The sequence below is a fragment of the Aquila chrysaetos genome, chromosome 7, assembly GCF_900496995.4.
Source record: "Aquila chrysaetos chrysaetos chromosome 7, bAquChr1.4, whole genome shotgun sequence".
NCBI classification, from domain to species: Eukaryota; Metazoa; Chordata; class Aves; order Accipitriformes; family Accipitridae; genus Aquila; species Aquila chrysaetos.
Genome location: NC_044010.1, coordinates 11,056,505 through 11,069,738, shown reverse-complemented (window position 1 = coordinate 11,069,738; position 13,234 = coordinate 11,056,505). Strand labels below are relative to the sequence as shown.

General features: G+C 50.2%; 1 protein-coding gene across 22 annotated transcripts in view; it reads right to left on the bottom strand.

Annotated features, from left to right (window-relative positions):
- The window catches only part of BBX (BBX high mobility group box domain containing), a 143,251-nt gene extending 136,338 nt beyond the window's left edge, over positions 1–6,913 (bottom strand). For 9 of the 22 annotated variants that reach the window (XM_041124847.1, XM_030019646.2, XM_030019650.2 and 6 more), the window contains exons 1-2: positions 3,478–3,589; positions 2,943–3,015 (exon numbers count right to left, since the gene is read on the bottom strand). The gene's annotated coding sequence lies outside the window, so the exon portion shown is untranslated. Of the gene's footprint in view, positions 1–2,942; positions 3,016–3,477; positions 3,590–4,564; positions 4,727–5,288; positions 5,307–5,503; positions 5,523–5,808; positions 5,828–5,890; positions 5,980–6,410; positions 6,540–6,680 lie in introns of those variants that run through there. The other 13 variants (XM_030019634.2, XM_030019635.2, XM_030019637.2 and 10 more) reach the window with 11 other exon arrangements.
- Positions 6,914–13,234: the final 6,321 nt, after the last annotated feature.

Below are 13,234 nucleotides of genomic sequence, written 5' to 3'. Positions count from 1 at the left end.
TGTCATCTACCTTACCTGCACTTTCCCCACCGCCACATGCTCTGGAAAAGTAACTCTCCCCAGCTCCCTGGGTCAAAACTTCCTTTCTTCATACCACTCTGCTACCAGCTCTATGCCAGAAGACCGCCCTGCCTAACACCACGTTGACTGAACTTCAGAGTCGTTGCGCATCCTCAGCCCGCAGACCACGAGTGGCAGCAACCTGGAATAACTTTAAGCTCTGAATGTGAGCAACTGTATCAGTGAATTTAACAAGACTTGTCATCTGCTTAAAGATATTCACATGCTTACAGGATCGCAAGCTCTGGAACCACTAATTTACGAACAAAGTGTGTTAAGATCATCCTGCATGAAAAGGAAAAATGTTACCTATGAAATAACTGCACGATTGCCTCTGATATTTTATGTGGAAAACTGACATTTAATATCTTTAATTATTCACACAGCAGCTATGAAAGAGAAAGGTTTTTCTCCTTGAACAGGAAAATAAACATGGACAAATTCCTCTCACCATCACTCCTACACTCCTTTCCTAAATAAACCTCCTGCTGAAACCAATGGAAGTTTTGAAGGTGACGGGTTTACAGCAAGCAGCCCCCAAAAAACTCAAAAGCAACGAGGGCAAGCTTCTTAAATATTCCAAGTTTACCTCAACACAGAAACCAGTTACGTTTCTGCTAAATTATGTGTCTGCTTGAAATGGTTTATCAGCTTGCTGTGCCAAGAGGGGCAGTAGTATGCAATGAACTTTTGAGACCGTGGGCCAATTTTTGAAGCATTCACAAGGCCCCTCGCTAAGCAGCTCACCCCCTTATAGCTTGTGACACACAAGCACTCCACCCTGCGCTTGTTAACCAAGACCAGAACCCAGGTGTCTCTCCTGTATGTCAAGACTGAATTACTAAACTCAATTCATGAACAGTTACTTTACTGAGAACTGTATAATAAAAGAAATCTTTGCTTTTACCAAAATAAAAGCTCTCTAAAGTAAATGGAAGTTTCTGGTCATGGACAAATCTAACAAAATCTCTATTCTCCCCTTAACTAGGCACATTATTTTTATTACCTTTTTTTAAGCTAAGAGGAAATGTATTTCTCTGCTTTCTCTAAAGCTTCTATTATGCCTTTTTCTTCAAAAAGATACCCTGCCCTTCTTTTCTTTGTAATTTGTTCACACCAGTTCAACATCAGGTAAGACCTACATTTAGCACTATGCACAAAATTGAGGTCCATTCCTCTTAAAGCAGTGGGCAGATTATGATCACCACTTCATTTCTAGGATCAAAATTCCATGCATCCAAAAGACTTCACCACATAAAATCAAAACCAGATAATGACTGAAGATACTACCTGAAGCAAGGTCCCTGAGCTATTCTTGTTCAGTACCCTTTACTATTACTCCAAATAAAGAAAAAGTCCTTGACACTTACAGCACTCTAAACTGACTCTTACCTGAAAACACAGAAAATTAAGTTCAGAAACCAGTGCATTTGTATTTGCCTCTGAACAACAGTTTGAAGCCTATCTGCCAGTTTTTTAATTTGCCAATGCGTTTTTACTTTGTAAAAATTTTTGCACCAATTACTCTACACAGAACACGACCCTTGTAAGTTATGCTATAAAACTGAAAGCAATATTATCCTATGCAACCAGTCTGTCAAAGAATTTCAGTAACTTAATTTGGCATTTATACTCTCAGACCTACGCATACCAACCTCACTGCCCACAAAATCCGAAAACTGAAATTTGGGTGTCATTCTACAGGAACTGGAAAACAGGCAGAATCCTCCCTTCGAACTATCTCCCCACAGTGGTGATCCCAGCCTCAAGACTAGCTTTGTGGTCATAATATCACACCAGAACAGCTGCTACCAACAGCCCCCTTCAAGCCAGTGTGTTTGGGACCATCACTTATCCTACGTCTGCTATACACTGCCTGGAAAAGGTCAAGAGTATGTTATTAATCATTCGCATTTAAGAGTACTAAGCTTACCCCAAATACATGTCTTGTCTTGTTTTTAATTATGTACACAATAGTACCATGAAACAAATATTACCTCCCACTTCCCCATTTTGGGCCAAATGCAGTTCAGTGCCACCATGGGTGACTGTATGAGAAGCGCTCCAAGTGCCAGTCATTTTATGTCATCTACAAACATGACCCCACAAATTTAGAGCCTCTTCTTTAAACTACCACTTCAGCTTAGAAGATGTCAAACCCTTCAAAAGGTGTCAAAACTTTTCCCAGCACACAGGTTAAAAAAAAAAAAAAAAAAGTTTGTGTACCTGAAAGCTTAGGAATACTAGTAAATTAGTCACTAAGATTCATCTTTCAAATTGATAGGTACCTGCATTAATCAATGCCAAAAGAAAAAACACAGAAAGAGCATGGATGGAATTCTAATTAGCTCTCCGTTTATGTGTTAAAACTGAAACAACTCGTGTTGCAGTAGTATTACAGTTCTGCTAAACTTCTCACTGATTCTTGACCTCCAGAGATTTCTAATTACCTATTCTGTTTATATTTTCATACGCTTCCTACCACTGAATTTTAAAAGGACTTCACGTTCCCATTAAGTTTTCGACCTGTGTGCTGCACTTTGCATATTCTAATGTTACTTTGGGTTAAAACTTTTGCCCGAAGTCAATCGGCTGGTTATCTTTACAAAAACAAGGTTTAAGAAAAAGAAAACGAGAAAAAAAGAAAAGAAGTGAAGAGAGATCTGAATATGCACAGTCTTTTAATTCTCAGGTTATTCAGACCCACCCCTACATACAAACTTTGTAATCTAGCAGTTGCTATGAGCACCTGGAGAAGACATGTTTTCTGAGGCACTAAAACCTGAATAAGCATCTTCCACGCAAAAAGTGGCAGCGTGAGGACCTCTACCTTATCAACGAAAACCGAATTCTTTTTCCGTGTGTACAGTTTACATACTTACCCAGGAAGGCAAATGGAAATTACAGACAGACGAAGATGAAGCTGTCTCAAAGCCTTTGTCATGTGATAGTGACCTATAAAGTATCAAATAAAGGCATATCATCAGCACACCATGATTTTACAATATTGCAACTCACCACAACGCCAACAAGAGGAGAGATCCCAAAACTTGAAACTTGCTTCCTCCTCACCCCCACCCCAGATAAGTTGTCATTAAAACAAGATGACAGTCGCAGGAAACCGTAAGGAGCAAACAAAAGATGCACCGTGTCTTTAAAGGGCATTAGGATTGGGCAAACAGAGCAAATCATCTGAGTGTGCATCAGCAGGGTGGGTTATTTTTCCTCTGTGTCCCTCGTACACAAGGATGCGTGTTTACACGCGCACACAGACCCACATATGTATGCGCAGGGATGCATCATGTAATTATTTACACGCACACACAGAGAAACACGCACGCATTATCAAAATAAAAGGCAGAAAGTTGACCCCCATCTGCAAGGAGGCATACATAACAATAACCCACGGGAACTTACACAAGTGAGCGATCAATCCCCGCGCGTGGACAAGCCAAACAACGCAAAATTAACACCAAGAATAAGCCGCCAGGCTGTAGGTACGAGATCCACCCGGGGAGACAAGACAGACAGACAGAGGGACGGACGGAAGGCTGCAACACCGTAACACAGTTCCAGGTAATGCCCGCTCCCCCCCGGCGGAGCCCAGCCGAGCCGGCCCGAGTCCGGCGACCGCCCAGCCAGCCCCTCCACCGCCGCGGCCCGCGGGGAGAGCGGCGAGACCCCCGGCCGCCGCGGGGGGAGCGGCGCTCGCAGCCGCCGCCCGCCCCCGCCCGTGCAAAGTGTAGGGCCACCGGAATCCGGGCTCCGGGGTGGGGTGGAAAGAAAAGGTATTAAATATGGAGAAAGACCGCCGTGACCCAGGGTTTTCCCGTCTTCCCCCCCCCCCCCCCCGCGCGCCCCCCCCGCCCCCGGTCACCATCAAGTTTGCATCTTAGTTACAAAATGTCGATCTTGAAGGCTGACAAGACACAGGGAGAGGGGGAGAGAGAAAGAGAGAGCGAGCGAGAGAGAGTGTGAGTGAGAGAGAGAGAGAGAGAGAAGAGAGTCCATCTTGCTTTGAGGGGGGAGGAGAGGAGCAATAATGCAGCGCATAAATCTCACCCTCCCGGGGGAAAAGTCTGCACAACACCTTTGGGGGCGGGCGGGCGGGCAGGGAAGGGGCGGCGGCGCGGGGAGGGGGCGCGGGGGGCTCCCCGTTCCTCCCAGCTGCCCTCCCCGGCGGGATCTGGCGAGGCAGGCTGGCAGCAAACACCTCCCTGCTGCTCCCCTCCTCCTCCCCGCGGGCCCGGGCGATGATCCCGCTGCTGCCGCCGCCGCCGCCGCCGCCGCTGCCACCGGGGAGGAGGTGCCGCCGCCGCCGGGAGAGCCACATGGAGACCGGCACCCCGTCCCTGCCCCGGCGGCCGGGCCGGGCCCCTCCGCCGCCCCACCGGGCTGCGGGACTTGGACGTGTCACCAGCAGGACGGGCAATGGTTTCGGCGCCCCAGGCCCGAGTGACCACCGCCGGCCTGGCGGCGCCCCGGCCTCCCCGCACACACTCACCTCCGGAAAAAAACTTTTAACCGCGGGCCTCCCCCGGAAAAAGTGGCGAATCCGCCCCGCACACGGTTAAAGCCCCGCGGCCCCCCGGCTCGGCTGGCGGCGAGCGGGGGAGACCCGGGCACGGTCCTTCCCCGCCCCGGCGGGGAGGGAGGGAGGAGGCAGGCAGGCAGGCAGGGAGAGAGGGAGGGAGGGAGAGAGGGAGGGAGGGGGCGGGCAGCCGCCTGCCGGTGCCTCTCGCCCCGCCGCCGTACATGTCGCCTCGGCGGCTCTCGCATCGCTTCGTTTTACCTTCCTCATTCAGCGGCGGCGGGCTGCCACCGATATTTCTAACGCAAACCTGCTGCCGTGCGGCGCCCGGGATTAACGCGATTGCCTCCCTTCCCCTGCCTCCAGCCCTTCCTTCCCCGTCCTCCTCCTCCTCGCAAACCTACACTGGATCGGCTCTCCTCACAGCCATGCAAGTTTCATACATTGCAAATAAACCCGAGAGGAGGAAGAACGAAGCGGCTGGCGGGGGGGGGGGGGGGAGGAGGAGGAGGAGGAGGAGAAGGAGGGCTGCTTTCTGTAATTTACCAGCGACCCGATCTCGCAGCAGCAAATAACAGCCGAGCACCCATCCGGCTGCCGGCGGCGGAGAGAGCCCCCCCCCGAGGCGGCCGCCCCCTCCCCGGGGCGCCCCTCGCCAAGTTTTCTGTCATCGCGACCACCCAATGTCACAACTTACCTTCAGAAATAGGACTTCGCGCGGCCGAGGCCTGCCGCCGCCTCCCCCCCGGCCCCCGCCCGCCTCCCTTTCTCCCTCTCCACCTTAAACTTATTGACACAACATAATCCCACATCCACGCGAAACTCCGGCAGGGCCGCCCGCCGCCGCCCCCCGCTGCCCACCGCCGCCGCCGCCGCCCCGGGTGCATCGCCGATGACTACCGGAAAACGCACAGCCCAACTCTCCGGCCGAGCCCGGCCGCTGTTGTTGTCGGGGTCGGCGCCGGGGTTTTTCCTCCCGCTCCCCCCCCCCCCCACCCTACGCCCCGTGCGGCCGCCGGATCGGCTCCCTCGCCCTCTCCGGTTTTATATCCCGGCCCCCCCCTTTCTCCCGGCGGCGGCGCGGAGCCCCCCCAGGCCGGCGGCAGCCGATACCGATCCGCACACTCGTCCCTGCGCCTCGCCTCGCCGCCCCTCGGGATGAAGTTTCGTTTCTGCCTGCCGCGATTTCCCTGTCAAGTCCCCCCGGAGGCACACACCGAGCGGCGGCCGATGGCCATCCCTCCTCCTCCTCGCCCTCCTTCCCCTTCCTCCCTCCGCCGCGGCCGCCGCTGCTCTTGCCTCTCTCTCTGTGGCGGCGAGAGGTGCCTGGTTTCAAACGCAGCCTGGCACTGGCTGGCCTACCCCTGTCGCCTTCTTCTTCTGGGTTTGTTTTTTTTTTTTTTTTTTTTTTTTTTTGGTTGGGTTTTTTTTTTTTAAATGCACTGCGCTGTACTGCGATTCACCTCGCCGGCCCCTCCCCGGTAAAACACCCCCGGTCACCCCTGCCCTCCCGGCCGGGCAGAGGGCTGGCGGCACCAACCCACCCGTCCTCCCCTGCCCAAACTTTCAAACGAAGGCAGGGCTGAGGAGAGGGAGGAAAAGTGACTGGGAGCCGCGGCAGCCGCCGCGCAGGGCAGGGGAAGCTCCGCGCCTCCCTCCCGGCCGCCAACGCCGCGGGGGGGGCCCGGGGGGGCTGCCCCGCCGCCGGGGCGCGGAGGGGAAAGTGTGGGGCGAGGGCACCCCTCTCCCTGCCCGCCGCTGCCCGTCCCCGTCCGTCCCCCTGTCGCCCGGCGAGGGGGGGCGGGCGGCGCGCACTCACCTCGGCGGGGCCGGCGGGCGGGCGGGCAGCGCGCCGCTGGGCCGGAGCGAGGCGCGGCGCGCAGCGGAGCCCCTCCGCCTCGGCGCCCGCGGAACGCGGCTCCACACAGAGCCATGCAACCCGGGCAGCGCCACAACACTCCCCGGGATATAAGGCGGCCCGCCATTGGCCGGCGCGCTGAGGGACGGGCTCGCCAGCCATTCAGCGGCGCCGTTACACCCGCGGCCCGCGAGGGAGCCGCTGGCGCACACACTCCCCGCACACACTCACACAAAGATCGTCGCGCTGCTCTTCGCAGGGTTTGAGGAGCCGGCGGTGGCGGTGGCGGAGCGGGGCAGGTAGTGGGGGCCGCCGGCCGCCAGCCCCCGGCGCCGAGGGGAGCGCGGAGCCGCGCCGGCCACAGCGCCGGCAGCCGCTGTCCATCGGCCGCCCGGGGAGGGCTGCGAGAGTAAACTACGCCGGCCCCGGGCAGCGCCGCGGGGTAACGGCCGCGGCGGGGTGCGGGCGGCGGGCACGGCCCGGCACGGCCCCGCTCGGCCCCAGCCCCGGCGGCCCCCCCTCCCCCCCCCGCGCAGCAGCCCCCGGTAACTTACTCTGTCGAGTTGGGCGGGTTTCATTCAGAGGCCAAAACACGGCGAGCGGAGAAGTTGAGGGAGGCAGCCGTGCATCCGCACAGCCCCCGCTCGGGGAGTAAACACGGGAAGCCGGCCCCGCGGCCCGGGGGGGGAGCCGGGCAGACGGGCCGAGGCCGGCGGTCGCCCCCTGACCCGGCGAGCGGGTTTCAGGCGGCGGCGCTGCACGGGGATGCGGCGGAGCACCGGGTGGTGCCTGCTGCCTTCGTAATCCTCGCCCAAACGTGGCGGAGAGGCCCTCACCGGCCCAGCACCGGCAGCCCGGCAGCCTTCAATTCACATCGGCTTTCCGTAGAGACCGCGGGCGCTTGTTTGGCAGAACTAGCAAAGTATAACGCTGGCGTCCGCGCCACGCTCCGTGTCCTGCCCGGTTCTCTGCCCTGCACCTCGTGTACGTTGCCAGCCACATGGATGTGAAATTCATCTGAGAATTTGTATGGCTCGCAGGCTGATACAGACAAAGCGACAGTGTGAGGCCAGCAGCTTTTGGGTGACTGCGTGGCGATTGTGCTGACGGGTGTTGGAAAAGCCCCGCGGAAACCTAGTCTAACTTTTTGGGGAAAGCTCCTTTCTCCTGCAGGAATCGAACACAACCTGAAAGCCTACCATGCACGCTGACCCAACGTATTAATGTTCGCAAGGGTTTGAATATATGCAACGCAAGACCTTTATCTTTTTCAGGAGAAAACACGTGGCATTTATTCTTACAGTTAGGAAGCACTAATTTTTGTGCGGCACTGTCTCCAGGTGGGACTCCTGACTTCCAGTTGGCAGGTGGCATATTAAAAAAAAAAAAGGTCAGAAATAATAGTAGTTATAACAACAATGGAAACTGAAGTGCACTCGTTTTTTCCCAATAAAAGAACAATGTTTGTGCTTCACAACGGCTTTACGTAGCCAACACTCCAAGGTTGTTGCAGGGTTTATTCCGTATGTTCTCTGTCCTGATCTTTTTTCGGTTGTGGTATGGCCGATTTCAGCATCTTCCCATTGCTTGCCTACTCTCCTCTCACAGCACCCCCCCCCCCCAATTTTTCTTAATGGCAGAATTATGTTAAATAACTGAAATAGTACTTCTCATGTCTGAATAAAATGGTGGGGTAAAGTACAAGCTGATTTTAGAAAACTAAATTGTGTCCATGTTTCTGAGAAATTTGAGATTAGCCTGCACATTTTTTGTTAAGATGTGAGAAAAGTATTCTAAATGCCCCACCATCTTGCTTGTTCTAAGCAGGGGTGGGTTAGTCCATGCCTGAATAATATAAAAATAACAGGATAAACATACTCTGTAATTAATGCATTCTACCTCAGTTTTTCATTTTCAGTGCTAAGAAAGGAGAGCTGACCATCCATCGGCTGGAAGTCGGGTGCATGTCAGGTGTCACAGGCTGGGACACTGGCAAGTGAAGGCACACAAATTTCATTAGTCACATATGAAAAAGTTGGCCTAATTTTTAGGCAGAGCTTCCTCCTGTCGTTTCTAGACTGTGAAGCGCCTTGCAGTTGTAGGTAAGCAGCATCTTTTCAGTATGCATGAGCAGTTGCTGGTAAGAGGCCTAAGTGAGACAATTGGAACTTACATGGTATAGCTTCTTGCTTGTCAGTATTAGCGCCTTGTTTCTTGGATTCTTTTACCCATGTTAATAATGGTATACCATGGAGCCTCTTGTACCTCTTCATTGCTAAAATCCTGCCAGAGTAGGTAATTACTGAGTAATACAAGTGATGTAGATGCTCGATAGTATACATGAAGTTAATTTTAAAGGATGCTTCATTTTGTTGTTAACAGGACTCTCTATTACACTTGATGCCTTTACTGGCCATTTCAGAAAAGAGGTCAAGATAGGGACACCTTGCATGTAATGTAGTTGTTTACAGCTATATGAAATGGATATACAGGGCTACTAAGTAGAACAATCATGTTTTGTGTCCTCTTTGTACAGTTACAAATGGCTTCATGAGTTGCAAGGCAGCCACCTATTAGGCCTGTAGAAGCAGAAGCAGAAGTATTTTGTCACCCTTTAAGAGAGATGAGTAAGCTAAGGTACACTGGTATGGTCAGAAAATAAAATGCTTGAGTTTCCACTGCCTGTGATTTATTTTGCCCATAGTGAAAGAGAGGACTGTATTTTCTTGGGCTATCAATCCAGGACCTTCTGCAAACACTGAGGTCATGAGGGGTAGAGGGAGAGGATAGTGGGTATTTCTGGGTTTCCAGTTCTCTCTATATGCTTTTAAACAAATTAATCTTTTTGCATGCCCACTTGGAGATATTTCTGGCTTTAGTCAGTCACTGTTATCAAGACTTACGAGGTGCTAGCTAGAGTCTGTGAGGAATTTTTTGAGGGACAGCGAGTGCTGAAATTTTTTAAATTGCTTGCTGATTATTAAGTTGTTTTAAAACTCCTCACAAGTTGCATTTCCAGATTTTTCTGCAGAAACTTGTATCGTCAGATGGCACTTTTCTGTCACTTCTGTGTAATTGGTACTAGTTTTTAAAAGAACGATGCCCCAACCTTACCTTGTGGACTGTTTGCCTGTGCTCCTGTGTACAGCCAGCGCTCCGCTGGAGGCGATGCAGTTAAGCACAGATGAAGCAGTTTGCTCAGATGCACGTGCAGCAGGATTTGGGGCTTCGAAGTTGCACATTTGTGGCATTTGAGTTCATCTGGGTTTGCCTGTTTTGCACTCAACTGATGGTGGAGTATGTCCCTCCCAGCCGTGTGTCCCCTCTTAATTAACCCATGGCACAACATAAAAGACATAAGTAGCCTTGTGTCTATGCTCTGTCAAAAGGGAAAGAAATATTTCCCTTCGCTTTGTTGTTATTTAATAATAACAGGAAAAATAATAGCATTGCTATAAATAATAGTAACCAGGATTTGTTCTGTTCCCTTCCCTTGGGGCCTGCCATGGAGCTCACTAAGGCTGGGAGGGGGGGCTGAATTTGGTCCTTGATTACCATTTTCTCTCCTCCTCCTGCCCAGGGCGGAAGCTACCTGCTGCCTGTGGAACCGAGCTGACCACTGGTAGCTCTTCTGGGCTGAGATAGACGCATGCTTCCATGGCCATTTAAAATGTATTCAGATAATAAAAAGGAAGCTTGGACTAGCCAGCTGCAGCCTGAGCCTGCAGGCCCTGGATCCCTTTGAGCTGCTACCATGGCTGACTACAAGTGACGGTTGTCATGTGAGCAGGGAAGGAAGGCCATAAGGCAACTCTGGGAGCATATGCTTTATCTGCGTTAAGCTTTGCACACAGCCTGGGGAGAAGCATGGGGAAGAAAGGGTGAGGCAGATGCAGCCTTATGGAGCCTGTCCCACCTCTGTTGCTTTTTTCCTGTGGCTTGTGCCCACCCACAGTCCATGGAATAGCATGGCATCCTCCAGGTTAAAAAACACTGGAGCAGGACAATGCATTAGCGGGCCTATTTTCCTCCCCAATGCACTTGTATAACATGGTAACATTAATAGCAATTTATGTGCAAGCACTGAAGGGAGGAGGCATTTTATCTGAACTAAAGCTGCAGACTATCCACTGTAGAGTAGGAAGAGAGCCACAGGATCAGTGCAGGACAGCCGTTCTTCAAGAAACACACTTTTAGGAAGTTACCATTCCCACCTCAGCCCCTTTTAGGAACACTTTCAGTTTCTTGAGAACTCAAGAAAAAAGTTTGTATAAATCAAAAAAAGGGCCAACTTTTTCTGTTGGTTTCTCTGTAGAAAGGCACAGTTAAACTCTGACTGTATTTCTTTGCTCCTATTCCTTTCACAACATTAAAACAATAAGGATATTTTCTTCTTTGTACTTTTGAGACACTGTTTCTGAACGTTCTCTTTCTATACCTATGTATCTAATTCCCACTGTTTCCTATTAACTCTTTTTCTTATTTTTTATGCCTCTTTTTACTAGCAGAGCATTAACTACTGCAACGCTCTGACAGAACCAGCCACTAAGAGCGTTAGATCCTACAAAGAACCTCTGGCCTAAGCTGCTAGCAGTTTCATTTGACAAGTTAGACAAGAGAGTAGGAAGGGGAACAGACAGGTGAAAGGACTTGCCAGAAGTCTCATAGTATGGAAGCAGAAAAGTCAGGAATCAAATTCTAACTTGCAGTGGATTGCTCCGTACATTTCTTTCTCTGTTGCTCTGAGATTTCTCTTTCATAGCACCTCCCTTTTTTCAGAGAAACATTACTACACCTTCAGGAGCTATTTACCATTTTTTCCTGTTTCAGAAGAATTGAGTAATAGGTTAGCCAGAGCATCCAGATTCGTTTGAGTCGCTCACCTCTGTAAAAACTCCTTCTGATTCTGCAAGACATTCAGGTATATGTTAAACTAATATGTATTAACTACTTAACATACTAGTATATGTGAAATACACAATGTCCACAATAATGAAACAATTGTCTGCTAAGCTCTAAACACAGTAGATTTTCCTTGTCCTTATACAAGTACACTGCATTACAAAAAATACGTAAATCAGGTCAGACCTACTCACCTGAGGTTATGTAGCCCATTGCATTCATTTAGTGCAGGCAAATCGGTTTCCATAGCCAGTGACACACAAGAGCAGTGGGTCTATCATTCACATCCAGTAACTTGGGATTCCTTCAGACTTACTGACAAAGTCCCCATTAAAAGCTGGGCTAAAGGATAGCAGCTTTCCCTCAACCCCGTACTTTTGATTCTTACAGTTACTGCTTTAACGCTCATGTAAACTGCAATAATATTTAACTGCTTTAAGCATAAAATGTAATTGGAACTCATTTTTCAATTTTAGATTGTTTGCCCCTTATTACATTTTAGTGCTATCAAGTAGCTTTCTCCCTCTTCCACCCAAGGGCCTCTTTTTCCTATCTCTGTTTCTGGTATTATTCAAACATTTGTTTGTTTGTTTGCTTGCTTTCCCTTTTCTATAAATGGTGTTTTAAAGAAACTACAACTCTGTTCTAGTGTTGTCCTCCTATATACCACCAGAGACTTCAGAGCTACCTCACAAATATATATTTACTTCTGTCTAGAAGAACAAGGACAATCAAGGAGCAAAAAGTTTTTAGCCTGCTAAGTCCACTGCTTAACTGAAGAGGATGTCATTGAGTCTGTGCTTGACAAGTGGCAAGTCTCTGAAGTGACTCAAGTGAAAGAGCAGCACCCATTAGGTCCGAGCATAAATTCTTACAGCTTGGTGAGCTTCCCAGATGCACGTCTCATTGCCCCACTGCCATGCCCATAGTTATGTCCATTTTGAGACCACAGCACACTTCTTTGGCCGCACAGTGCTGCTACCATTTGTAAAGTAAACAAAGCAAGTGACCATTTGACCTAAATAACAAGAGCATGCATTAGTCACTGAGCTACTCAAAGATATGGTATTTGACTCTTAACTTGTTATATCTAGGGAAATACACAGCACTGCAGATTTAATATTAGTGATCTTGTTCATCTCTGCAAAGGAGAGGCTTCAAAGAGGCAGAGATCAGAATTTTATTCCTTCCGGTGGTAGTCATGTGGGGACACAGTGAAGGAGTCCTGGCTCAGTTCCTGGCAAAGAGGGAAGAAGCATCCAATCCAGCGGAACCCAGAGACGGGACCACATCTAGCCTTGCCTTTTTGAGGAATTACTTTTGGAATTAAAATTACCAGCTTTGAAGAATGATGTAGGGTGGGGAACAAAACTGGATGGATCTTAACGCCTTCCAGGAGAAAAAAAAAACGAAGGAGAAAACAATTCACATCTTGGACTAGTGCAACCCACTATAAATATTCTTGCAGGAGCAAGGCTGTGCACTGCTTCAGTGCATCCAGGTGAGAGGCCTCATGGGAGGAAATTAAATCAGAACATTGCATTGTTTCTGTCCCACTGGGTTAAAATGGAGAAGAAGGTGAAACTTAAGAAGGGCACTTTCTCCTGCTCCTCCCTGCTCCAACATGAGAGTCATTGGCAGGCCAGCCTGTAAGAACTAGCCCATTTAAAAATATACAGTGTGCCTTCCTGCATGCCCACTTCATGTGGCTTTTCCCTGAAGTCACCAGGTTCTCATGGCTTTCCCCAGTGCCAGTGCTGTAGCAAGGAAGATATTTTACTCTATAAAGTAGGCAAATTCCACACTGGAGCCTGTCTGCCAATCCTGCTTGGTTTAGCCGTCCCAACACCCGTGGTGGATGTGCATTTCCCTTCTTTTGACTG